Genomic DNA, 26,734 nt, shown 5'->3' with positions numbered 1-26,734 from the left:
CAGATTCGTGACAAGAAAGAAATCTGGAACCGCGCAGTAATCCAAATCTAGTACTTACTTTTCTATCAAAGACTTTACTTGGCACAACAAAACATAAAACTAAGATAAGGAGAGGTTGCTACAGTAGTAAACAACTTCCAAGACACAAATATAAAACAAAAATACTGTAGTAAAAACATGGGTTGTCTCCCATAAGCGTTTTCTTTAACGCCTTTCAGCCTAGGCGCGTAAAGTGTAATTCAAGTAACATCAAGAGACGAAGCATCAACATCATAATTTGTTCTAATAATAGAATCATAAGGTAAGTTCATTCTCTTTCTAGGGAAGTGTTCCATACCTTTCTTGAGAGGAAATTGATATTTAATATTACCTTCCTTCATATCAATAGTGGCACCAACGGTTCGAAGAAAAGGTCTTCCCAATATAATGGGGCAAGATGCATTGCATTCAATATCCAAGACAACAAAATCAACGGGGACAAGGTTATTGTTAACCATAATATGAACATTATCAACTTTCCCCAAAGGTTTCTTTTTAGCATTATCAGCGAGATTAACATCCAAATAACAATTTTTCAATGGTGGCAAGTCAAGCATATCATAGACTTTTTTAGGCATAACGTAAATACTTGCACCAAGATCACATAAAGCATTACAATCAAAATCTTTGACTCTCATTTTAATGATGGGCTCCCAACCATCCTCTAGCTTTCTAGGAATAGAAGTTTCGAGTTTTAGTTTCTCTTCTCTAGCTTTTATGAGAGCATTTGTAATATGTTTTGTGAAAGCCAAGTTTATAGCGCTAGCATTGGGACTCTTAGCAAGTTTTTGCAAGAACTTTATAACTTCAGAGATGTGTCAATCATCAAAATCTAAATCATTACAATCTAAAGCAATGGGATTATCATCCCCAAGGTTGGAAAAAATTTCAGCAGCTTTATCACAAGCAGCTTCAAGTAGCTTTAGCAGCTTCAGTAATTTTGCGCGCTTTGCACTAGGAGTAGAAGCATTGCCAACACCAATTATTTTACCATTGATAGTAGGAGATGCAGCAACATATGAATCATTAGCATTGCTAGTGGTGGTAATTGTCCAAACTTTAGCCACATTTTCCTTTTTAGCTAGTTTTTCATTTTGTTCTCTATCCCACCTAGCTCGCAGTTCAGCCATTAATCTTATATTCTCATTAATTCTAACTTGGATGGCATTTGCTGTAGTAACAATTTTATTTTCAATATCCCTATTAGGCATAACTTTCGATTTCAAAAGATCAACATCAGAGGCAAGACTATCAACTCTAGAAACAAGAATATCAATTTTATTGAGCTTTTCCTCAACAGCATTTGTTAAAGGCAGTTTGTGTACTAATAAATTCTTTAAGCATGGCTTCAAGTCCAGGGGTGTATTCCTATTATTGTTGTAAGAATTCCCATAAGAATTAGCATAACCGTTACCATTATTATAAGGATATGGCCTATAGTTATTACTAGAATTGTTCCGATAAGCATTGTTGTTGAAATTATTATTTTTAATGAAGTTTACATCAACATGTTCTTCTTGGGCAACCAATGAAGCTAATGGAACATTATTAGGATCAACATTAGTCCTATCATTCGCAAGCATAGACATAATAGCATCAACCTTATCATTCAAGGAAGAGGATTCTTCAACGAATTTACCTTCTTACCTTGTGGAGCTCTTTCCGTATGCCATTCAGAGTAATTAACCATCATATTATCAAGGAGCTTTGTTGCTTCACCAAGAGTGATGGACATAAAGGTACCTCCAGCAGCTGAATCCAATAAATTCCGCGAAGAAAAATTTAGTCCTGCATAGAAGGTTTGGATGATCATCCAAGTAGTCAGTCCATGGGTTGGGCAATTTTTAACTAGAGATTTCATTCTTTCCCAAGCTTGAGCAACATGTTAATTATCCAATTGTTTAAAATTCATTATGCTACTCCTCAAAGATATAATTTTAGCAGGGGGATAATATCTACCAATAAAAGCATCCTTGCATTTAGTCCATGAATCAATACTATTCTTAGGCAGAGATAGCAACCAATCTTTAGCTCTTCCTCTTAATGAGAAAGGGAACAATTTTAATTTTATAATGTCACCATCTACATCTTTATACTTTTGCATTTCACACAATTCAACAAAATTATTGAGATGGGCAGCAAGCATCATCAGAACTAACACCAGAAAATTGCTCTCTCATGACAAGATTCAAGTAAAGCAGTGTTTAATTTCAAAGAATTCTCGCCGTAGTAGCAGTGTGGAGCAATAGGTGTGCATAAGAAATCATTATTATTTGTGCTAGTGAAGTCACACAACTTAGTATTTTCAGGGTTGGCCATTTTAGCAATAGTAAATAAAGCAAACTAGATAAAGTAAATGCAAGTATACTAATTTTTTTGTGTTTTTGATATAGAGTGCAAGACAAGTAAATAAAGTAAAACTAGCAACTAATTTTTTTGTGTTTTGATATAATGCAGCAAACAAAGTAGTAAATAAAATAAAGCAAGACAAAAACAAAGTAAAGAGATTGAGAAGTGGAGACTCCCTTGCAGCGTGTCTTGATCTCCCCGGCAACGGCGCCGTGAAAAGAGCTTGATGGCGTGTATTTCACACGTTCGTTGGGCAACCCCAAGAGGAAGGTATGATGCGCACAAGCAGCAAGTTTTCCCTCGTAAAGAAACCAAGGTTTATCGAACCAGGAGGAGCCAAGAAGCACGTTGAAGGTTGATGGCGGCGGGATGTAGTGCGGCGCAACACCAGGGATTCCGGCGCCAACGTGGAACCCGCACAACACAACCAAAGTACTTTGCCCCAACGAAACAATGGAGGTTGTCAATCTCACCGGCTTGCTCGTAACAAAGGATTAACCGAATTGTGTGGAAGATGATTGTTTGCAGAGAAAACAGTAAAAACAAGTATTGCAACAGATTTGTATTTCAATATTAAAAGAATGGACCGGGGTCCACAGTTCACTAGAGGTGTCTCTCCCATAAGATAAAAGCATGTTGGGTGAACAAATTACAGTCGGGCAATTGACAAATAGAGAGGGCATAACAATGCACATACATGGCATGATAAGTATAGTGAGATTTAATTGGGCATTACGACAAAGTACATAGACCGCCATCCAACCGCATCTATGCCTAAAATGTCCACCTTCAGAGTTATCGTCCGAACCCCTTCCAGCATTAAGTTGCAAAGCAACGTACAATTGCATTAAGTATGGTGCGTAATGTAATCAACAACTACATCCTCTGGACATAGCGCCAATGTTTTATCCCTAGTGGCAACAAGCACAACACAACCTTAGAACTTTCGTCACTCGTCCCGGTGTCAATGCAGGCATGAACCCACTATCGAGCATAAATACTCCCTCTTGGAGTTAAAAGCAAAAACTTGGCCAGAGCCTCTACTAGTAACGGAGAGCATGCAAGATCATAAACAACACATATGTAATAACTTGATAATTAACATAACATGGTATTCTCTATCCATCGGATCCCGACAAACACAACATAGAGTATTACGGATAGATGATCTTGATCATGTTAGGCAGCTCACAAGATCCAACAATGAAGCACAATGAGGAGAAGACAACCATCTAGCTACCGCTATGGACCCATAGTCCAGGGGTGAACTACGCACTCATCACTCCGGAGGCGACCATGGCGGTGTAGAGTCCTCCGGGAGATGAATCCCCTCTCCGGCAGGGTGCCGGAGGAGATCTCCGTAATCCCCCGAGATGGGATCGGCGGCGGCGGCGTCTCGCGGAAGGTTTTCCGTATCGTGGTTTTTCGCCTCGGGGTTTCGCGACGGAGGCTTTAAGTAGGCGGAAGGGCGCAGTCGGGGGCCCGACGAGGGGCCCACACCATAGGGCGGCGCGGGCCCCCCTTGGCCGCGCCGCCATGTGGTGTCGCCACCTCGTGGCCCCACTTCGTATGCTCTTCGGTCTTCCGGAAGGTTCGTGGCGAAATAGGCCCCCGGGTCTTCGTTTCGTCCAATTCCGAGAATATTTCGTTACTAGGATTTCGAAACCAAAAACAGCAGAAAATGAGAACTGGCACTTCGGCATCTTGTTAATAGGTTAGTTCCAGAAAATGCACGAATATGACATAAAGTGTGCATAAAACATGTAGGTATCATCAATAATATGGCATAGAACATAAGAAATTATCGATATGTCGGAGACGTATCAGCGGGTTCCACGTTGGCGCCGGAATCCCTGGTGTTGCGCCGCACTACACTCCGCCACCATCAACCTTCAACGTGCTTCTTGGCTCCTACTGGTTCGATAAACCTTGGTTTCTTTCTGAGGGAAAACTTACTGCTGTGCGCATCACACCTTCCTCTTGGGGTTCTCAACGGACGTGTCATCTACGCGCATCAAGACTATTTTCTGGCGCCGTTGCCGGGGAGATCAAGACACGCTGCAAGGGGAGTCTCCCACTTCCAATCTCTTTACTTTGTTTTTGTCTTGCTTTATTTTATTTACTACTTTGTTTGCTGCACTAAAACAAAACACAAAAAAATTAGTTGCTAGCTTTACTTTATTTACTGTCTTGTTCTCTATATCAAAAACACAAAAAAATTAGTTGCTTGCATTTACTTTACTTAGTTTGCTTTATTTACTACTGCTAAAATGGGTACTGTTGAGAATACTAAGTTGTGTGACTTCACTAGCACAAATAATAACGATTTCTTATGTACACCTATTGCTCCACCTGCTACTACAGCAGAATTCTTTGAAATTAAACCTCGCTTTATCGAATCTTGTTATGAGAGAGCAATTTTCCGGTGTTAGTTTCTGATGATGCTGCTGCCCATCTTAATAATTTTGTTGAACTATGTGAAATGCAAAAGTATAAGGATGTACATGGTGACATTATAAAATTAAAATTGTTTCCTTTCTCCTTAAGAGGAAGAGCTAAAGATTGGTTGCTATCTCTGCCTAGAAATAGTATTGATTCATGGACTAAGTGTAAGGATGCTTTTATTGGTAGATATTATCCTCCCGCTAAAATTATATCTTTGAGAAGTAGCATAATGAATTTCAAGCAATTAGATAATGAACATGTTGCTCAAGCAAGGGAGAGAATGAAATCTTTGGTAAAGAATTGCCCAACCCATGGACTGACTACTTGGATGATCATCCAAACCTTTTATGCGGGATTGAATTTTTCTTCGCGGAACCTATTGGATTCAGCTGCTGGAGGTACCTTTATGTCCATCACTTTGGGGGCGGCAACAAATCTTCTTGATGATATGATGATAAATTACTCTGAATGGCACACGGAAAGAGCTCCACAAGGTAAGAAGGTAAATTCTGTTGAAGAAACCTCTTCCTTGAATGATAAGATTGATGCTATTATGTCTATGCTTGTGAATGGTAGATATAATGTTGATCCTAATAATGTTCCTTTAGCTTCATTGGTTGCCCAAGAAGAACATGTTGATGTGAACTTCATTAAAAATAATAATTTCAACAATAATGCTTATAGGAATAATTTGGGTAACAACTATAGGCCATATCCTTCTGCTAATGGTAATGGTTATGGTAATTCTTATGGGAATTCTTACAACAATAATAGGAGTGTACCCCCTGGTCTTGAAGCCATGCTTAAAGAATTTATTAGTACACAAACTGCTTTTAAAAAATCTGTTGAGGAAAAGCTTAATAAAATTGATATTCTTGCTTCTAAGGTTGATAGACTTGCCTCTGATGTTGATCTTTTAAAATTGAAAGTTATGCCTAATAAGGATATTGAAAATAAAATTGTTACTACAGCAAATCCCATCCAAGTTAGAATTAATGAGAATATTAAATTGATGGCTGAATTGCATGCTAGGTGGGAAAGAGAAGAAAATGAAAAACTAGCTAAAGAGAATAATGTAGCTAAAGTTTGGACTATTACCACCACTAGCAATGTTAATGATTCACATGTTGCTACACCTCCTACTATCAATGGTAAAATAATTGGTGTTGTCAATGTTACTACTCCTAGTGCGAAGCGTGCAAAATTACCTGAAACTGCTAAAACTGCTGAAATTGATAAAACTGCTGAAATTTTTCAAAATATTGGGGACAATGATCCCATTGCTGTAGATCATAATGGTTTAGACTTTGATGATTGCCACATCTCTGAAGTCATAAAGTTCTTACAAAAGCTTGCTAAAAGTCCCAATGCTAGTGCTATAAATTTGGCCTTTACAAAACATATTACGAATGCTCTCATAAAAGCTAGAGAAGAGAAACTAAAACTTGAAACCTCTATTCCTAGAAAGTTAGAAGATGGTTGGGAGCCCATCATTAAGATGAGGGTCAATGATTTTGATTGTAATGCTTTATGTGATCTTGGTGCAAATATTTCTGTTATGCCTAAGAAAATTTATGATATGCTTGACTTGCCACCATTGAAAAATTGTTATTTGGATGTTAATCTTGTTGATAATGCTATAAAGAAAACTTTTGGGAGGATTGATAATGTTCGTATTATGGTTAACAATAACCTTGTCCCCGTTGATTTTGTTGTCTTGGATATTGAATGCAATGCATCTTGTCCCATTATATTGGGAAGACCTTTTCTTCGAACTCGTTGGTGCCACCATTGATATGAAGGAAGGTAATATTAAATATCAATTTCCTCTCAAGAAAGGTATGGAACACTTCCCTAGAAAGAGAATGAAGTTACCTTATGATTCTATTATTAGAACAACTTATGAGGATTACAAGTATCAACTTGGCCAGAGCCTCTACTAGCAACGGAGAGCATGCAAGAACATAAATAACATATATGATAGATTGATAATCAACTTGACATAGTATTCAATATTCATCGGATCCCAACAAACACAACATGAAGGATTACAAATAGATGATCTTGATCATGATAGGCAGCTCACAAGATCTAACATGATAGCACAATGAGGAGAAGACAACCATCTAGCTACTGCTATGGACCCATAATCCAGGGGTGGACTACTCACACATCGATCCGGAGGCGATCATGGCGATGAAGATACCTCCGGGAGATGATTCCCCTCTCCGGCAGGGTGCCGGAGGCGATCTCCCGAATCCCCCGAGATGGGATTGGCGGCGGCGGCGTCTCCGGAAGGTTTTCCGTATCGTGGCTCTCGGTATCGGGGGTTTCGCGACGGAGGCTTTAAGTAGGCGGAAGGGTAGGTCGGGGGGCCACACGAGGGCCCCACACGCCGAGGCCGCGCGGCCAGCTCCCGGGCCGCGCCGCCCTCGTTGTGGTGGCGCCTCGTGGCCCCACTTCGTAAGTCCTCCGGTCTTCGGAAGCTTCGTGCAAAAATAGGCCCCGGGCGTTGATTTCGTCCAATTCCGAGAATATTTCCTTACTAGGATTTCTGAAACCAAAAACAGCAGAAAACAACAACTCGGCTCTTCGGCATCTCGTCAATAGGTTAGTGCCGGAAAATGCATAATAATGACATATAATGTGTATAAAACATGTGAGTATCATCATAAAAGTAGCATGGAACATAAGAAATTATAGATACGTTTGGGACGTATCAAGCATCCCCAAGCTTAGTTCCTACTCGCCCTCGAGTAGGTAAACGATAACAAAGATAATTTCTGAAGTGATATGCTATCATAATCTTAATCATACTATTGTAAAGCATATGAGATGAATGCAGCGATTCGAAGCATTGATGAAGATAATGAGTAAACTAATGAATCATATAGCAAAGACTTTTCATGAATAATACTTTCAAGACAAGCATCAATAAGACTTGCATAAGAGTTACTCATAAAGCAATAAGTACAAAGTAAAGGTATTGAAGCAACACAAAGGAAGATAAAGTTTCAGCGGTTGCTTTCAACTTCAACATGTATATATCATGGATAATTGTCAACATAAAGCAATAAAACAGGTGCAATAAGTAAACATGTAAGAATCAATGCACACAGTTGACACTAGTGTTTGCTTCTGGGATAGAAGAAATAGACAAACTGACTCAACAATAAAGTAAAAGATAGGCCCTTCGCAGAGGGAAGCATGGATTACTATATTTGTGCTAGAGCTTTTCATTTTGAAAACAAGAAACAATTTTGTCAACGGTAGTAATAAAGCATATGTGTTATGTATAAGATATCTTATAAGTTGCAAGCCTCATGCATAGTATAGTAATAGTGCTCGCACCTTGTCCTAATTAGCTTGGATTAACACGGATTATCATTGCATAGCATATGTTTCAACCAAGTGTCACAAAGGGGTACCTCTATGCCGCCTGTACAAAGGTCTAAGGAGAAAGCTCGCATTGGATTTCTCGCTTTTGATTATTCTCAACTTAGACATCCATACCGGGACAACATAGAAAACAGATAATGGACTCCTCTTTAATGAATAAGCATTCAACAACAGTTAATGTTCTCATAAGAGATTGAGGATTAGTTGTCCACACTGAAACTTCCACCATGAATCATGGCTTTAGTTAGCGGCCCAATGTTCTTCTCTAACATTATGCATACTCAAACCATTTGATCATGAAAATCTCCCTTACTTCGGACAAGACGAACATGCATAGCAACTCACATGATATTCAACAAAGGTAAAAGAGTTGATGGCGTCCCAGTAAAACATGGTTACCGCTCAACAAGCAACTTATTAAGAAATAAGACACATAAGTACATATTCTTCACCACGATAGTTTTTAAGGCTATTTTGTCCCATGAGCTATATATTGTAAAGACAAAGAGTAGAAATTTAAAGGTAGCACTCAAGTAATGTACTTTGGAATGGCGGAGAAATACCATGTGGTAGGTAGGTATGGTGGACATAAATGACATGGTTATTGGCTCAAGGATTTGGATGCACGAGAAGAATTCCTCTCAATACAAGGCTAGGCTAGCAAGGTTGTTTGAAGCAAACTCAAGTATAAAAGGTGCAGCAAAGCTCACATATGAACATATTGTAACTATTATAAGACTTTACATTGTCTCCTTGTTGTTCAAACACCTCAACCAGAAAATATCTAGACTCTAGAGATCAATCATGCAAACCAAATTTTAACAAGCTCTATGTAGTTATTCATTAATGAGTACAAGGTACATGATGCAAGAGCTTAAACATGATCTATATGAGCACAACAACTGCCAAGTATCACATTATTCAAGACATTAAACCATTTACCACATGCGGCATTTTCCGTTTCCAACCATATAGCAATGAATGAAATAGTCCAACTTTCGCAATGAACATTAAAGATAAAGCTAAGAACATATGTGTTCATACGAAACAACGGAGCGTGTCTCTCTCCCTAACAAAGAATGCTAGGATCCGATCTTATTCAAACAAAAACAAAAACAAAAACAAAAGCAAACAGACGCTCCAAGTAAAGCACATAAGATGTGACGGAATAAAAATATAGTTTCACTAGAGGAACCTGATAAGTTGTCGATGAAGAAGGGATGCCTTGGGCATCCCCAAGCTTAGATGCTTGGGTATTCTTAAAATATGCAGGGATGAACCACGGGGGCATCCCCAAGCTTTGACTTTTCACTCTTCTTGATCATATTGTATCATCCTCCTCTCTTGACCCTTGAAAACTTCCTCCACACCAAACTCGAAACAACTCATTAGAGGGTTAGTGCATAATAAAAAATTCACATGTTCAGAGGTGACATAATCATTCTTAACACTTCTGGACATTGCATAAAGCTACTGTAATTAATGGAACAAAGAAATCCATCCAACATAGCAAAAGAGGCAATGCGAAATAAAAGGCAGAATCTGTCAAAACAGAACAGTCCGTAAAGACGGATTTTATTGAGGCACCAGACTTGCTCAAATGAAAATGCCCAAATTGAATGAAAGTTGAGTACATATCTTAGGATCACGCACGTAAATTGGCAGATTTTTCTGAGCTACCTACAGAGAGGCAGGTCGAAATTCGTGACAGCAAGAAATCTGTTTCTGCGCAGTAATCCAAATCTAGTATTGACTTTACTATCCAAGACTTTACTTGGCACAACAATGCATTAAAATAAAGATAAGAAGAGGTTGCTACAGTAGTAAACAACTTCCAAGACTCAAATATAAAACAAAGTGCAGAAGTAAAATAATGAGTTGTCTCCCATAAGCGCTTTTCTTTAACGTCTTTCAGCTAGGCGCAAAAAGTGTGTATCAAGTATCATCGAAAGACGAAGCATCGACATCATAAGTTGTTCTAATAATAGAATCATAAGGTAACTTCATTATCTTTCTAGGGAAGTGTTCCATACCTTTCTTGAGAGGAAATTGATATTTAATATTACCTTTCTTCATATCAATGGTGGCACCAACAGTTCGAAGAAAAGGTCTTCCCAATATAATGGGGCAAGATGCATTGCATTCAATATCCAAGACAACAAAATCAACGGAGACAAGGTTATTGTTAACCATAATACGAACATTATCAATCCTCCCCAAAGGTTTCTTCATAGCATTATCAACAATATTAACATCCAAATAACAATTCTTCAATGGTGGCAAGTCAAGCATATCATAAATTTTCTTAGGCATAACGGAAATACTTGCACCAAGATCACATAAAGCATTACAATCAAAATCATTGACCCTCATCTTAATGATAGGCTCCCAACCATCTTCTAACTTTCTAGGAATAGAGGTTTCAAGTTTTAGTTTCTCTTCTCTAGCTTTTATGAGAGCATTTGTAATATGTTTTGTAAAGGCCAAATTTATAGCACTAGCATTGGGACTTTTAGCAAGCTTTTGTAAGAACTTTATAACTTCAGAGATGTGACAATCATCAAAGTCTAAACCATTATGATCTACAGCAATGGGAGCATTGTCCCCAATATTTTGAAAAATTTCAGCAGCTTTATCAATTTCAGCAGTTTTAGCAGTTTCAGGTAATTTTGCACGCTTTGCACTAGGAGTAGTAACATTGCCAACACCAATTATTTTACCATTGATAGTAGGAGGTGTAGCAACATGTGAAGCATTATCATTACTAGTGGTGGTAATAGTCCAAACTTTAGCTACATTATTCTCTTTAGCAACTTTTTCATTTTCTTCTCTTTCCCACCTAGCATGCAATTCAACCATCAATCTTATATTCTCATTAATTCGAACTTGGATGGCATTTGCTGTAGTAACAATCTTATTATCAATATCCTTATTAGGCATAACTTTCAATTTTAAAAGATCAACATCAGAGGCAAGTCTATCAACCTTAGAAGCAAGAATATCAATTTTATCAAGATTTTCTTCAACAGATTTGTTAAAAGCAGTTTGTGTACTAATAAATTCTTTAAGCATAACTTGAAGACCAGGGGGTACACTCCTATTATTATTGTAAGAATTCCCATAAGAATTACCATAACTATTACCATTAGCAGCAGGATATGGCCTATAGTTGTTTCCAGAATTATTCCTATAAGCATAGTTGTTGAAATTATTATTTTTAATGAAGTTCACATCAACATGTTCTTCTTGGGCAACCAATGAAGCTAAAGGAACATTATTAGGATCAACATTAGATCTACCATTCACAAGCATAGACATAATAGCATCAATCTTATCACTCAAGGAAGAGGTCTCTTCAACAGAATTTACCTTCTTACCTTGTGGAGCTCTTTCCGTGTGCCATTCAGAGTAATTTATCATCATATCATCAAGAAGCTTTGTTGTCGCCCCCAAAGTGATGGACATAAAGGTACCTCCAGCAGCTGAATCCAATAGGTTCCGCGAAGAAAAATTCAATCCTGCATAAAAGGTTTGGATGATCATCCAAGTAGTTAGTCCATGGGTTGGGCAATTCTTTACCAAAGATTTCATTCTCTCCCATGCTTGAGCAACATGTTCATTATCTAATTGCTTGAAATTCATTATGCTACTTCTCAAAGATATAATTTTAACGGGAGGATAATATCTACCAATAAAAGCATCCTTATATTTAGTCCAAGAATCAATACTATTTCTAGGCAGAGATAGCAACCAATCTTTAGCTCTTCCTCTTAAGGAGAAAGGAAACAATTTTAATTTTATAATGTCACCATCTACATCCTTATACTTTTGCATTTCACATAGTTCAACAAAATTATTAAGATGGGCAGCAGCATCATCAGAACTAACACCAGAAAATTGCTCTCTCATAACAAGATTCAGTAAAACAGGTTTAATTTCAAAGAATTCTGCTGTAGTAGCAGGTGGAGCAATAGGTGTGCATAGGAAATCATTATTATTTGTGCTAGTGAAGTCACACAACTTAGTATTCTCAACAGTACCCATTTTAGCAGTAGTAAATAAAGCAAACTAAATAAAGTAAATGCAAGTAACTAATTTTTTTGTGTTTTCGATATAGAGAACAAGACAGTAAATAAAGTAAAACTAGCAACTAATTTTTGTGTGTTTTTGATTAAGTGCAGTAAACAAATTAGTAAATAAAATAAAGCAAGACAAAAACAAAGTAAAGAGATTGGAAGTGGAGACTCCCCTTGCAGCGTGTCTTGATCTCCCCGGCAACGGCGCCAGAAAACAGTTGCTGGCGTGTAGTTGACGTGGGAGTTAGAAATCTATGTGGTGCAACTTTTCTTCAGTTCCCCGGCAACGGCGCCAGAAAACAGTCTTGATGCGCGTAGATGACACGTCCGTTGGGAACCCCAAGAGGAAGGTGTGATGCGCACAGCAGCAAGTTTTCCCTCAGTAAGAAACCAAGGTTATCGAACCAAGAGGAGCCAAGAAGCACGTTGAAGGTTGATGGTGGCGGAGTGTAGTGCGGCGCAACACCGGAGATTCCGGCGCCAACGTGGAACCCGCACAACACAATCACGGAACTTTGCCCCAACGTAACAGCTGAGGTTGTCAATCTCACCGGCTTGCTGTAAACAAAGGATTAGATGTATAGTGTGGATGATGATGGTTGTTTGCAAAGAACAAGTAAAGAACAATTGCAGCAGTTTGTATTTCGGATGTAAAGAATAGGACCGGGGTCCACAGATCACTAGTGGTGTCTCTCCCATAAGATAGCGAGATGTTGGGTGAACAAATTACAGTTGGGCAATTGACAAATAAAGAAGGCATAACAATGCACATACATATATCATGATGAGTACTATGAGATTTAATCGGGGCATTACGACAAAGTACATAGACCGCTATCCAAGCATGCATCTATGCCTAAAAAGTCCACCTTCAGGTTATCATCCGAACCCCCTCCAGTATTAAGTTGTAAACAACAGACAATTGCATTAAGTATGGTGCGTAATGTAATCAACACAAATATCTTTAGACAAAGCATCGATGTTTTATCCCTAGTAGCAACAACACATCCACAACCTTAGAACTTTCTCATCATCGTCCCGCATTTAATGGAGGCATGAACCCACTATCGAGCATAAATACTCCCTCTTGGAGTCACAAGTATCAACTTGGCCAGAGCCTCTACTAGCAACGGAGAGCATGCAAGAACATAAATAACATATATGGTAGATTGATAATCAACTTGACATAGTATTCAATATTCATTGGATCCCAACAAACACAACATGAAGGATTACAAATAGATGATCTTGATCATGATAGACAGCTCACAAGATCTAACATGATAGCACAATGAGGAGAAGACAACCATCTAGCTACCGCTATGGACCCATAGTCCAGGGGTGGAATACTCACACATCGATCCGGAGGCGATCATGGCGATGAAGAGACCTCCGGGAGATGATTCCCCTCTCCGGCAGGGTGCCGGAGGCGATCGCCTGAATCCCCCGAGATGGGATTGGCGGCGGCGACGTCTCTGGAAGGTTTTCCGTATCGTGGCTCTCGGTGATCGGGGGTTTCGCGACGAAGACTTTAAGTAGGCGGAAGGGCAGGTCAGGGGGCCACACGAGGGCCCCACACAACAGGCCGACGCGGCCAAGGCCCAGGCCGCGCCGCCCTAGTGTGTGGCCGCCTCGTGGCCCCACTTCATTACTTCTCCGGTCTTCTGGAAGCTTCGTGTGAAAATAGGACCCTGGGCGTTGATTTCGTCCAATTCCGAGAATATTTCCTTACTAGGATTTCTGAAACCAAAAACAGCAGAAAAACAGCAACTGGCTCTTCGGCATCTCGTCAATAGGTTAGTGCCGGAAAATGCATAATAATGACATATAATGTGTATAAAACATGTGAGTATCATCATAAAAGTAGCATGGAACATAAGAAATTATAGATACGTTTGGGACGTATCAGCCTCCTCCCTGAGGCGCTGCTGCCTCTCCTGCCAGGCGCGGCGCCTGGCCTCCTGGCGCCGCTGCTCCTCCGCGCGGCGCCTGGCCTCCTGCCGCCGCTGCTCCTCGCGGCGCTCCTCGTCGGCGCGGCGCCTGGCCTCCTCCCGCCGCGCCGCTTCCTCCTCCTCCCGTCGCGCCTGGCGGGCCTGGGCGTAGAGCTCCCAGCCCTCGGCTTCCTCCACGGCCTGCCGGGCCGCTTCCTCCATCTCGGAGGTGCGAATGGCCGCATGGAGGTGCGGCCATTTCGCGTCCTCCTCCGCCGCCGAGATGAGCAGCGCGGCGCGGAGGTCCGGGTCCTCCTCCGAGGACTCGGGCTTGGGCTCGAGAAGCAGCGGCGGCGGTTGCGGCAATGCCGCGCCGCCGCGGGCGGCTCTCCGATGTGGAGGCCGCCTCGGTTTCGTCCGGACGGCCGCAGCGCCGGCGGACGACGACGGCTACTGCTCGCCTCGTCGTCGTTGGCTCCGGAAGCGAACCGTCGCTTCGGGGCCATGGCGGCGGTTTCGCTCGCGGAGTGGAGTGGGGACTGGAGTGGAGGGCCAGATCCCCTCCAGTCCCCATTTAATAGCCTCCCTGGTCACCGACAGGTGGGCCCAAGAGAGACGACGCGACCAACGCCCGGACGCGAGCGAACGGCGCGTGCCATCCGGGCCACGCAAACCTAGCCCAGATTTGGGTCGGGTTTGCGTCGTTCCGGACGCCGCGGCCGTCCGCTTTTGCGGTACGTCCCCGCGTTGGGCCGGGATTTTGTCCGACTCGACCCATCCGGACACGCGGGCGCGGGATGGGTCCCGCGGTTGGAGATACCTCGCCCCACGAACGTGCTCGGCTGGTCCTTATGTCCACACGACTGATTCAGATGCGCTCGAACTAAATGGGTCAGTCTGTTTGATATTATAATTATAACCTATATAAAAGTTGTACAGTTTAGCACTCCCTAATTGATCGGGGCACTGTAGATGAAGAATTTTCGATGGGTTTGGTTCCTTTTCCCAGCGACACGTGCACAGTTATTTTTCTTTGCCTTCGGTGACTTTTTCCTTCCTTTTTCATTGAAGATATTGGGCAACCGGCTACCGGCAGAGACCTGTTAGCAGCATTTATTATTGACAGTTTCCGGTCTATAGGTAAATTTCCTCTTTTTAGTTAGCTTTACCCAGTCCACACGGGATAAAAGTGGTGAGTTTTTACCCCACCGTCCACGCGATCAAAGCGGCGACAGATCGTCTCCCGATTTCCCGAACCATCTCCTAATATCTAGGCATATCTTTTCTTATCTCTTCCACTAACCTCCGCATGTATGCCCATATCTGCCCAATCCTTATGCCTGGGGCGGAGCTGCTCTAAAATCTCCAGTTTCCCGTCGCAGTCGGCCTCTCCCCAGCCCCGGCGGCCGCCCCTTCCGGCCTTCCCGCGTGGGCGTCCACCTCCCATTCTTCTCCGTATTTCTTTGTTGTGGTGGCCTTCCCTTCCGATGACGCGGGCTTCTCTTCCCGGCCGATGCGGTCCTCAGAGCAGGTCTAACAGGCCCCGTATAACCCGCCCACCGCGTAAAATTCCGGCGACATACGGGGCAGGCGCGGTTTGGGCCGTCTAGCAGGTCCCGTATTCGGGCCACCCCGTTTCGGCGGAATACGGGGCCCAGGAAATCGGCCCCGTCGCCCCGTACATATAGTGGGCGCAGGTGCGAGTGAGGGGTTAACCCCTCACTCGCAACCCTAGCTCCGCCGCGCGCCGCCGCCTCCTCCTCCTGCTCCGGCGAGAAATTAGCCGCGCCCCCGCCACGCATTCCACCGCCGCCGCTAGGATGGACTCCCGCCGCCGCAGTAGGGCCTCGCCGGCGAGCGGATCGAAGCGATCCCGCTCGCCGGACACCGTAGAGGAAGCGTGGCGGCTGAAGTGCAAGCTTTCCGCCGCCGGGAGCCGTCGCGCGGCCTGCAAGTACGCCGGCGCGCTGTACGTGCCGGAACCGCTCCGCGAGTTCGCCGCGGGTGGGCGGTGGCACAAGCAGGACCCGCCGCTCAAGCCGATGAGCGGCGAGGCGTTCGAGAAATGGCGCGCGCAGTGGCAGCGCGACCGCGCGGCGTTGGCGGAATGGAGGGCGACCATCGGCAGCAGCAGCAGCGACGGAGGAAGCGGAGGCGGCGAGGAGGAAGCGGCGGCGGCGGAAGAGGAGGAAGAGGAGGCGGCCTACCGCCGTGCGGTCGCCTTGTCCGAGGCGGATGCCGCCGAGAAAGCGGCGGCGGAGGCAGAGGAGGAGGCGGCGGCCATCGCCGCCGTCCAGGAGTTCGAGGCGCGGCAGACGCGGGAGGCGCGGGAGGAGGCGGCGAGGATCGCCTTCATCCCCTACGTCATCCTGGACGAGTAGAGGTAGGTTGATACTTTGTAGATGTAGTATGATCCGTTGTATGATCAAAATGTATGTATGATCCCTAGTATGATCAATGAAGATGAACTTCCCGGGGTTTTAATTTTTGAAAATACGGGACGAAATACGGGGTCTGCTAGACGGCATGGCTCGAAATGGAGCAGTTTTTCGATACGGGGCGAAAAAGCAGCCAGATACAGGGCAGAAATATAAGGGGCTGCTAGACATGCTCTCAGGCTGCGAGGTTATGGGGAGTGTCTTGGCGGTGGTCACGCCTTCCCCGTCGTCCTGGCCGGCGTCTGTATTGGTGGAGGCGCTTCCGTCATCTCCCTTCCATCGTGGCGTCCCAGCCCCAGCAACGGCAGCTTCCTTCGCGCGGGCCGCCGGGCTCTGGGCGCTTCTTCTCTAGCAGCCTTATCCCGACGGCGGTGGTCATGGCATGCTCGCACTCCAGGGCACGCGTGCCGGTCTGGATCTTCCTCCCCTGCTGCGGCGCCACGGGGAGACGAAGTCCTCCGTCGGCGTACAGGTGAGTTTTCTCTGCCATCACATGGCTGGTGCGTCCCTACCCAATTCGCCATGTTTCCTCTTTGCGGTGCAGTTCGCAAAGGATTGGGTGAAAGTTTTCACATATGTTGGTTCTGTGTTTCTCTAATTTTTTTACTGAAACAATATGGCTGCATATTTTTTGCAGGTTCTGTTTTTTCCCAAATTGATGTGCTGCTAGGTTATTTAGCCGATGAAAGGAAACAAATTAGATTTCATTATGCGTGATTGCTGCAGAAGCCATGTCAATTTCCATTCTAGCCATCAGTTTCTGGGATGGATGCGGGTAATCATTCTTTCAGATATGCAATTTTCCTAACGTCCTGTGTGACTCAAGTAATTCTCGTGTGCCACAGTAATTACTGGCAAGTGGAGTCAAATAGTACATATTATTTTCCAGTTACTGTCTGGAAAACATACTCTACATTTATGTTTCCATTTTCCAAGAACATGACTTTACAAAATGACCAGGGTGCATTCAAACTTATCTGATTTCCATTGAGTAGTCAAAATCTTCTTGCTTCATTTTCTTTCCAAGGAAGCTGGATAGAAAGCTCCACCTATTATTTATCACCTGGCGTATTTATTCCCCGAGAAGAGAAAAGCCTACATGCTCAATCACATTCGGCATTACAATAATATTTTAGTGTATTATTTTTTGCTTGCAGGTGACATATATATATATTTCATTGCAAACCATGATCCATTTACAACTGAACATTGTTGTTAACTAACCAATCCACAAATGCTACAGGTATTCCCTCCCTTTTTGGGGCATATATTGGCATATTTTGACCAGTTACATAAGAGACTGTTGCTTCTCTTCGTGGTTGCATTTCTCCTCGGTTATTACAATTACTGGATTGAACAACAATGACTGTTGTATATCTTGGGATTTTATTTTTGATGAGTTAGTGCACACCTGTGTTCCCCTTTATCCCTTCCTATTATTTATTGGCAAGTTTCACAAAGCAACCGAGGAGATCGTTATTGGCAATTCACAATAGAGAGAAACTATAAATTATTAAATATTATTGAAGAGAAATTCGCAAGAGATTTAACTACATTATCGAGTCCATTTTATTGCTTCAGAAGACAAGTGAAAATTGCTTTACAAGTTTGTAAACAGTGAAGCTATAACATCAGTAAATGTTTTTTTTTTGTGTCGCCTCTGATCTTACCTTAAGGGCATTATATACCTGTAGCGTACATCCAGGAAACTACTATGTGTATGGAAATGGATCATTTTAGTTACTGCTGATCTGTAGCCTCTGATTTTAAACTGGCCTAATCTAACTTACTGGTTAGGAAGTAAAACATAGACAAAAGGTAGCAACATGGGTGAGCAAGTAAGGTCGTGTCAGGGATGATACTGATATCAGATTCAGTGGCCAGGGGAAAGACAATGGTAGTCATTTAAATCATTTTTACACACGGATAATTACGAATTATAATATATCACTACTGTTCCATTCTAATGAAAGCTGAGATACACCACTTGTGCATTATGTTTGTCATGATTAACCCATTTCTGCCTCTTTCGCTTAGCGATAAGAATTTTAAGCTATAAACCATGTACTTTCATACCAGTCCTGCAGCTTCCAAGTGTATCACTTACTACCACAGCATGTTTGCCATACTTGCACACATTGCCTCTTATCTAGGCTTATGACACTTTTCTTTTTACGGCGAGTGGGTTAGTTGACTCAAGTTAATTTTTCCTGCTCTGGCCTTGGTGACATACTGACATATAAAAAAGCCTTGGCATGCAGATTAGTTGATTCATGTGATTTCTCTACGTATGACTCCTACATATGTTCTTGATTTACCTCGCTATATATTTTTTCATCCATTGATTAGAAGTTTATCCTTCATGCAAATATTTCTTTTTCATTTGGGACTTATAGGTTCTCTTTTATCACAGGTTATCAACACCCCACCATCTGTAGTTCGGAGAAAGCTGAATTTATTGAAATTGATCGGGAATGGCCATATCATTTACTTTGTTCTCCTTATCAGTTATCACATATTGAACAGAGTTGCATGGATAAGCATGAGATATGCCCTGCAGTTGAAAGCCTGAGGTCAGGGTCGATTTCTTTTTCTTTTGTGGTTCGTGCTGCGGATCTATGGTTTTTTTCATCTAATAATGAACTTCTTCGTATTATTGACATAAAGTAGGCTTAATCACTTGTGCAATTTCAATATCTTTATCATTATTAATGTAGTATCAATTCAGAAAACCTTACTCTATTAGCATTGGTAGCGCAGCCTGCCGCTATATCATACATGGTTGGTGAATTTTAAGCTCCATATGAACTAAATTGTGCCTAGAGTAGGGGTTATTACTTACTTAAGCATTTTCATAGGGATAACTAACTTTCAGCTAAAAGCAATAAAGCAGTTTGTTATAACAAATACATTAACTATAGAGATGTCAGTATTTGTTGTTATTTGCATAATCTGTGGAGACAAAGTTACTCTGATATCTCATTTCTTTTATGATTGTGTTTGAATACTTAATAGTGTTGGTCAATTATTACCAGTATGGAAATTTGACCGTGTAGAATTAAGGATTACCCGATGGTGCATAACAATATTCTTGGATCAATTTGTTGCAAAATATGTATTTCTTTACTTTAATTTCAGGAGTCAGTCGAGTTATAGTTTTGTACATTTATGTGATTCCAACTTTTTCTACTTTGAAGTTAAGTTATAGTTTCTCTTGGCTATTGTTTTCTCCACCGTGTAGAGTAATTAAAAGTGCAACTTATTAGCTTTGTTTAACATAAACTGCACAGATGTAGCTACCTCTACATTTCCTCATGTACTTTCGATATAAGGATCAGATATATGTTTTTTTGTAGTGTAATGTTTCACTTCTCCATTTGAATCTCTTTTAGTTGTGAGGCCATTTCACCTTGCAGGTTGAGCTCATATTACCAACTGATCTTCTTCACCTTGCAGTTGTAAGGCTATAATCCATAGCTTCAGTAAGCTTCTTCCAGAAGCTAGCTAGCTTCAGTAAGTTTCAGTTCGGTAATTAAGCAATTCTGGTCCGTAAGTGTTCTTCATATTACTAATGAACTGCGAACTAGGTTACTGGATTTTGCTATGTGACTGCCTTCCTGCCACGGTTTTCCTTTCTATTTTGCGAAGTGTTGATGACCTATTTGGCATCCTATAAACAAATAGTTTCATATGTACATATAATTGTATGGAGATTGAGAACTCAAGTAATCTTGCTGTTCAATGTATTTTTTTCCTTCCTGGGGAGATAGATACCTTTTTATGCCGAACTCCTGATTGAATTTTGTTCGACGATGCAAGATGGCCACCTCTCACCACGTGCGTCCGGCGGAAGCAGCCAATATTTGTTCAAGCCTGACACATCTTGGAGCCATGGACTCAACATGGATCGACCTGGGCAGTAGTATATTTCAGATCAGGTTCGGGAGCTTCTCCAATACTTCCGATTCGTACATATGGACTTCTGCGGTGCATAATAATGTTTTGTGGAGACTGTTGTTGTTACCTGTTATAAAATGGTTGTACAAAATTCGTTCAGCCGCAACATACTTCGTTCAGCCAATTTTTTCTTTGTCGAGAAGCCAAAGCACCAGATCCGCTGCGACGAGCCTGCAGACGCCGACACGACTTCTTTGACCCCCTCCGACCATCTTGCAGCAGCAGAAGCCAGAGGACAGACAGTAGAGGCATGGCGCAGATTTTTTTCATTCTCATCGCAAGAGTCTCAAGCACCAGGTTCCTGCGCTGAACCCGCAAGTTTTTTCCTTTGATCTCGACCTCCCCGCGGAGGCCCCTGCACCAGGCAAGAATACCATCTTCGATAGCTAGCGGAGGCTCCAGCTCGCTTCTGCGGACCCTGCCCTGCATATCCTTCCTTGCCTGTACTTAGTAAACCGGTTAAAACCGTCTGGCTCTGCTAGCAAAAAGATGAATCTGTGCGGCCTAGCCTTCCCCACGAAGAACATGTACTGGGCATGTCCGTCATGTTCACCGGGAACTCGAAATTGCGGCCCTCCACCACGGCCTGCTACCATTCGTGGAAGACGGTTGCGATGTAGTCGTCGCTGTCGTCCTTCACCTCCTCGTTATGGTACGCGAGCGCCTCGACGTAGTCGTCCTCGTTGTCGTAGGCGGCGTAGGCGTCGTCGTCGCGGTCGTCATCGTCGTTGTACTGCGCGCGCGTCGGCGCCTCCTGCCTTCGTGGACGAGTCCGCGGTGCAGCCCCGAAGGGAAAATCCCTATCGCCCATGAAGCCCACCCTTCTTCTCTTATCCGTCTCGGTCGACAGATACGTACGCCAACTATCGGAGTCGATGGCGTACGCCAGATCGGCGAGGAGGTCCAGCGGCAGGTACCGCCTCCTTCGCCGCGGTCCGGTCAGGCTCGCGCGTAGGGACTGGAGGGATGGGCACCCGGCGGCAGCTAAGCCACCAGCCGCCAGGCAGTTGCACGCCGGACCAGGCCTCGCACGGCAACCATTTGCCGTGCATTAGCCTCCCCAGCGTGACGGGGAGCGGCACCCTCTTGCTGCCGCTGCCGGAGGCTTCGAAGTCGTTCTTCTTCCCCATGGCGCTGCGGCGGTGGTGGTGTGAGTGGAGGTGTGGGCGAAGGAGGAACGCGGCCAGTGATCTTTTAAGGGTGGCCGCGCGCGGGATACGATGCCATTGAAGGCGGCGCAGAAGCCCAGCCACCGCCCGCCAGTGCGCCCGCAGAACAGGCAGCCGTGCCATTGATGGCGAAGGCTGCGACGCAGACGCGGAAGCGCTGACCGCCGAAGCGATGCCCTCGATGCAGACTCGCTGCCATGCGGGCTCGGTAGAGACGCGAGTGGACACTTTGCGCGTCCGCGCAGCGCCTGCAGAGACGCAGACCTGCCAAATATTTACGTCAGGTTTGCGTCTCTGCGGACGGCCCGATCACTTTGCGTGCGCCGCTGGAGAGAGTGCCGCACGCATTTTCAGTCGAGGCGGACGCAAACGATCGCTCACGTTCGTTTTGCGTCGGACCGCTGGAGATGCCTCAGATGGGATGCGTGCAGCGGGCTGGCTCTGAGCACTACATGGACATTGAGAACAAGCAAGTGCGTGAGGTCTAGCAAGCCTCTGGGGCTATCCACGATCGCCGGGTGGCACGCGACGACTAGGCTTCCGTCCCAAGCCGTTCGACCTGCGAGCCAGCTTCGCGTCCATCTGGGCCATTCGTCGATCTGCCCCTTGAGACAAAACGCCCCATACGAAACCCTAGCCGCCAGGCCCGCGTGATCTCCCTCTCCATTTGCTTCGCCTTCGCCTCTGCGTTCGTTCGTCTTCGACATCCTCCCTCGCGTGCTCCGCCGCATCGGCCGCCGCCACGCCGCACTGCATCTGGTGGCAAGCAGGAGGCGATGGAGTTGTGGTGAGCTGCACAAACGAGGGAAGGGCGGCAGCGTCATGCTCGACCTGCAATCAGCCTCGATGCAGGACGCATCCTCCCACTCGCTGCCCTGGATCCCCGTACCTGCCTCCTCCTCTGCCCTACCTCAAGGTCTTCTAGCCCCAATCCCCACCGTTCCAAAGTCGCCGCCGCTGGGAGCTCTTCCTCCCTAGCTCTCGCCTCCCGGATGACGTCACCGGTGGGAAAAGGTTGGCCTTTTTCTTTTTGTTTTACCCTTCAGCCTTTGATGATCTGTTAGTGCCGTATGCAGTTGGTGATCTTTGAATGATTGAGATGCACTTTCTGTACCTATTTTATTGTTTATTCTGGATAAATTTCCTGGATCTCCACTCGTGCAGCGTGTTTCTCTCAAGTAGTCTGCCAAGGTCGATTCCTTGCCATTGTCCAGATTGCAAGTAGCATACACACATGAAGCTGCTGCACTGCGTTCATAGATGAGGTCTGCCCATTTTCGAGATTTTCTGTTATAGGTTTGCTTTGCCTATCCTTTTCTTTCGATTTGTACATGAAAGAAATATTTTTCGTTTTCTATGGATGTGCTATTGTCAAAGTTCTGGATCAAAAACTTTAGGATGCCAGCCATTTTAATTTATTGAACACATATCACATCTGTGCTATTTTAACCTATTTCCACCATTTAGATTTTGGATTTGATTATGAAACATGGTTGTAGATGGATGAAGTTGTTTTCATTAGTCGTTTTAACCAATTTGATTGTTTTTCTCATCCACTTAGTTAAAAATCTTGTTGATATTTCTTTTTCCAGAGTTGTTCTTGAGGGATACATGGCTGGTCTACAAGATGGGCCTTCACGTATGCCCCATCTATCTATTCATTTAGAGAGAAAATGGCACATGTTCAGAGATGGAGATTAAACTGTGCATTTGTGCGCTGCTTAGGTTGAAACTATACAAGAAGATAGATTAGAGAGTGATTTGTATGAAGATGTATGCAAAGAAGACAATGGTTCATGTGTGTATACTTGAAGTCACCTCTGCGGTTGTTGCCCGTCCCCAGCAAGGTACCTTTGTTCCCAATCCCTGTGTATTCTCCCTGTGTCCTCATGTGGTTCCTCCTCCCTGCTGCGTTAGGCCCTTGTTTGCTACGTGCTTGCTTGCTGCTGGGTGTCCGTGCTTGTTTCCTGTTGAGTGACTACACTGTATACCATTGCCGCTGGACAACGAGAGGAATTGGGGACCGTAGCATAAATAATATAATTAACTCAGTGATGGGGTAGATGTATGTTACTAATGCATAGGTGTCTAAGACTAATAACTTTAGTTCCTTTCTTGGCAGCTTCAAATATCACATGCTATCGAGATATGATGAGTCTTAATAATTATGACCTGCGGGTCATCTATATCAATCTCCGCATATATGCAAGATAAACTTGAGTGATCTGGAGTGAATGGGAGATTAGGAGGCGTGCAATAAAGAAATATCTTCAGTGTCGGTTACCTAAAGGACATTTCGATATTACATTTTGCAATAGGCGAGGAATTGGTTGCATTATTTATACATGGTGATAAGAAGGTGACTAAATTTTCCTAAATGACGATCTTGACTTAGTTTGTGGAATTTAGAGAGAACAAAATGATCATATGTGCATCTATGGTGATCATTTGCTCTTCTGGTGTGTTCTTCTCATTCAGTACTCGTAACTCTAGACATGAGTGCAGATCTGGGGAGGTCTAGAACAGGAAGAAGCTACCATAGAAAATTCATTAAGAAGCTGCCAAACTCATATCAGCCTCTTGCCTTTCGTAAGAAACCATAGTAAGTGTCATTCTTGAATCATGTTATGGTGTACCCACCCCCATCAGTTTCTGTAAATGTACCCATTGTTAGTCTTTTATAGTTTGCATGTCTAATTTTCATTTTATATTGCAGTTGACAAATTCCAGCTGATCGTGTGATTAATCATCTGCTATATCAGCAATCTAGACGAGTTCAAAATCAAACCTATGCATAGACACATGATATATTTCCTCAATGTGCTTGTTTATTTACTAATTTTAGTACCACACAAAAGCTTAAGCAAACAACTAGCTGATATTCAGATGTATTACCTATCGCGTGCTTTGTATAAAATCTTGAGATATTATAGTGAGCTAACTTTTGCTTCCTTAGTAACAAATATGTTCACAACTCTAATTTCTGCTCTAACTTATTTTGGAAAGCACCCAAATATTAGGATCAAAACTGGAGCAATTATCTTGGACATACTGGAAATTCATTGGAGTCCAGCGTTTATAGTGAAAGGTTGCTATCCCTTCAAGCTCTGCTTTCTACTTCTGTCCCTGATGAGGGTGTTGTTGTTGCATGACTGTTTGAGTTGGATCTTTGCTATTTAGTTTCATGTTTTAACTGATTACTACCTAATTTTTCCATGGGAGCTTACTATGTTTTGGGTGTTAGATTGAGATTTCCTCTTCGTGGGCTAATATCTTTTTTCCTGAAGCTCAATTATGTACATGGGCAGAACTACGGCATAATACCTATGGTACAATAGCACAAATGTGCTGGAGAGGTGGGTCTTGCTATTTAGTACCATCACACTTTTCCCATGGGAGCTACTATGCATTGGGTGTCATATTCCATGCAGCCAAAGGTCAGTGTTTAATTTCATTGTCTTTTAGTCTACAATTTCTTTATCTTCTTGTGGATGAAAGGTTGGTTCGCGAAGTCAAATTAACTATAGCCATGGTCATGCTGCTAGATTGTAGAATTTTATTTGAGACTTTTGCTTTCTGTGTTTGGTCCTGTAGCGTTAGATGTTCATGATATGTACATAAGATGGGCTAAATTATGTTGAACCTTTACGATTACTAGGACTTCCCTTTCTCTCTCTATTTTTCGACATGCATGATGCATTTCTAGATGGATTAGTCGTGTGGGTTTTCTCAACTATGTTGTCTCCTCTAAATATTTTGTGCTATAATCCTATTTTACAATAGCATGGAAGTGTTGCAGTACTGTAAATATGTTCATTTGTTTGTATTGTGTTTCAAGACGTGAGGCCTTACTGATTTTCACATCCCGGTGCGATTTTTTTATAGGTTCTGTGGGCAATATTTGAAAGAACCTGTAAATATTTGGAATACACATTAGAACTTGATGGGTTCAAGCTACCTACATGTACTGAAGTATTGCTGATAGCCTGTCACTTTTGTTTAGTTACTGAAATACCGAGGTCGTTCCTAAAGACAGTCTATAATGTGGTTTGCACCACCTTCTATTTTACTATATTGTAATAAAATTTTGTTGCCCTTTTTTCTATCTATGATATGATTTTGTATCTACACCTTTTATATTGTGAAGGTTTGTTTCTTCCTGCTAAAAAAATCATTTACACTGTTTCCTATTCTCCAGGTCTGTTCATCAATTTCTTGGCATGAACTCTTTAATTGCTTCTTCGTATCTGCCATTAGAGTAACATAGGTCAACGTACAGAAATAGCATGTGTTGTACATCTTCATGTGGAGATTTCTCATGGTGTTCTCTTCTCTATCTTGTTGTGTATATAAAATGTATAGTGTTATACCCCTGAGGATTCTCGTTCATGGTGTTCCTTTGGCATCTATGTTGGATTTGTGTGAATTATGTGTAACTTAACTCACTTCAGCTATATGAAAGCTCTGGTTGTATCTTCTACTGGTGCTGATTTATCTTAGTGCCGATACAAGCAGATATTTTTATCTTTGCAAATGCACCTCACTAGATAGAAGAGCGGAAACATAAGATAATTTCAAGTTTACAAATATCACGGTGTAAAAGAATGTCGATTTGTTTCTACACATGCTTGATTATCCTATGTAGAGAGGAGAGCGCTTGATTTTTCTATGTAGAGAGGAGAACGAAGCAGTTGCCAGACTTAAAAATGTGAGTTTGTGTAAGACTGAAAAAAACTTAACGCGACAAAACTACGTCTTGATTAGGACAAGATTGGGTCGCCACTAATCAGTGAGGAGGCGCCCCAAGGGGCGCCCCAGCTACTAGTGGGTGTCCATCTGCATTCTGATTGCAGCCAGCCATGCGCCAGATGGCTGCAGCTCTGTACCGTGTGTATTAGAGGTTCGGTTTATCTTTATTTAGCGTGTTTGAT

The 26,734-nt window shown here is 43.0% G+C and overlaps 1 long non-coding RNA gene across 29 annotated transcripts; it reads left to right on the top strand.

Moving 5' to 3' along the window:
- The first annotated feature begins 16,866 nt into the window (after nucleotides 1–16,866).
- Nucleotides 16,867–26,283, top strand: LOC124683116. 29 transcript variants are annotated; one of them, XR_006996582.1, is made up of 7 exons: nucleotides 16,867–17,149; nucleotides 17,315–17,452; nucleotides 17,835–17,920; nucleotides 19,091–19,250; nucleotides 20,094–20,615; nucleotides 22,968–23,068; nucleotides 23,396–26,283. It is a non-coding gene; the product is annotated as an uncharacterized LOC124683116 (long non-coding RNA). The 29 variants fall into 29 exon arrangements; XR_006996600.1 differs by having other exon boundaries at nucleotides 17,315–19,250; nucleotides 23,396–24,405; nucleotides 24,824–24,891; nucleotides 25,112–26,283; XR_006996594.1 differs by having other exon boundaries at nucleotides 17,315–19,250; nucleotides 23,396–24,405; nucleotides 24,824–24,891; nucleotides 25,091–26,283.
- The last annotated feature ends 451 nt before the right edge of the window (nucleotides 26,284–26,734 follow it).

The sequence above is a fragment of the Lolium rigidum genome, chromosome 1 (assembly GCF_022539505.1).
Source record: "Lolium rigidum isolate FL_2022 chromosome 1, APGP_CSIRO_Lrig_0.1, whole genome shotgun sequence".
In the NCBI taxonomy this organism is placed as follows: Eukaryota; Viridiplantae; Streptophyta; class Magnoliopsida; order Poales; family Poaceae; genus Lolium; species Lolium rigidum.
The sequence above is the reverse complement of the archived record's forward strand: the minus strand, read 5'-3'. Positions and strand labels throughout refer to the sequence as shown.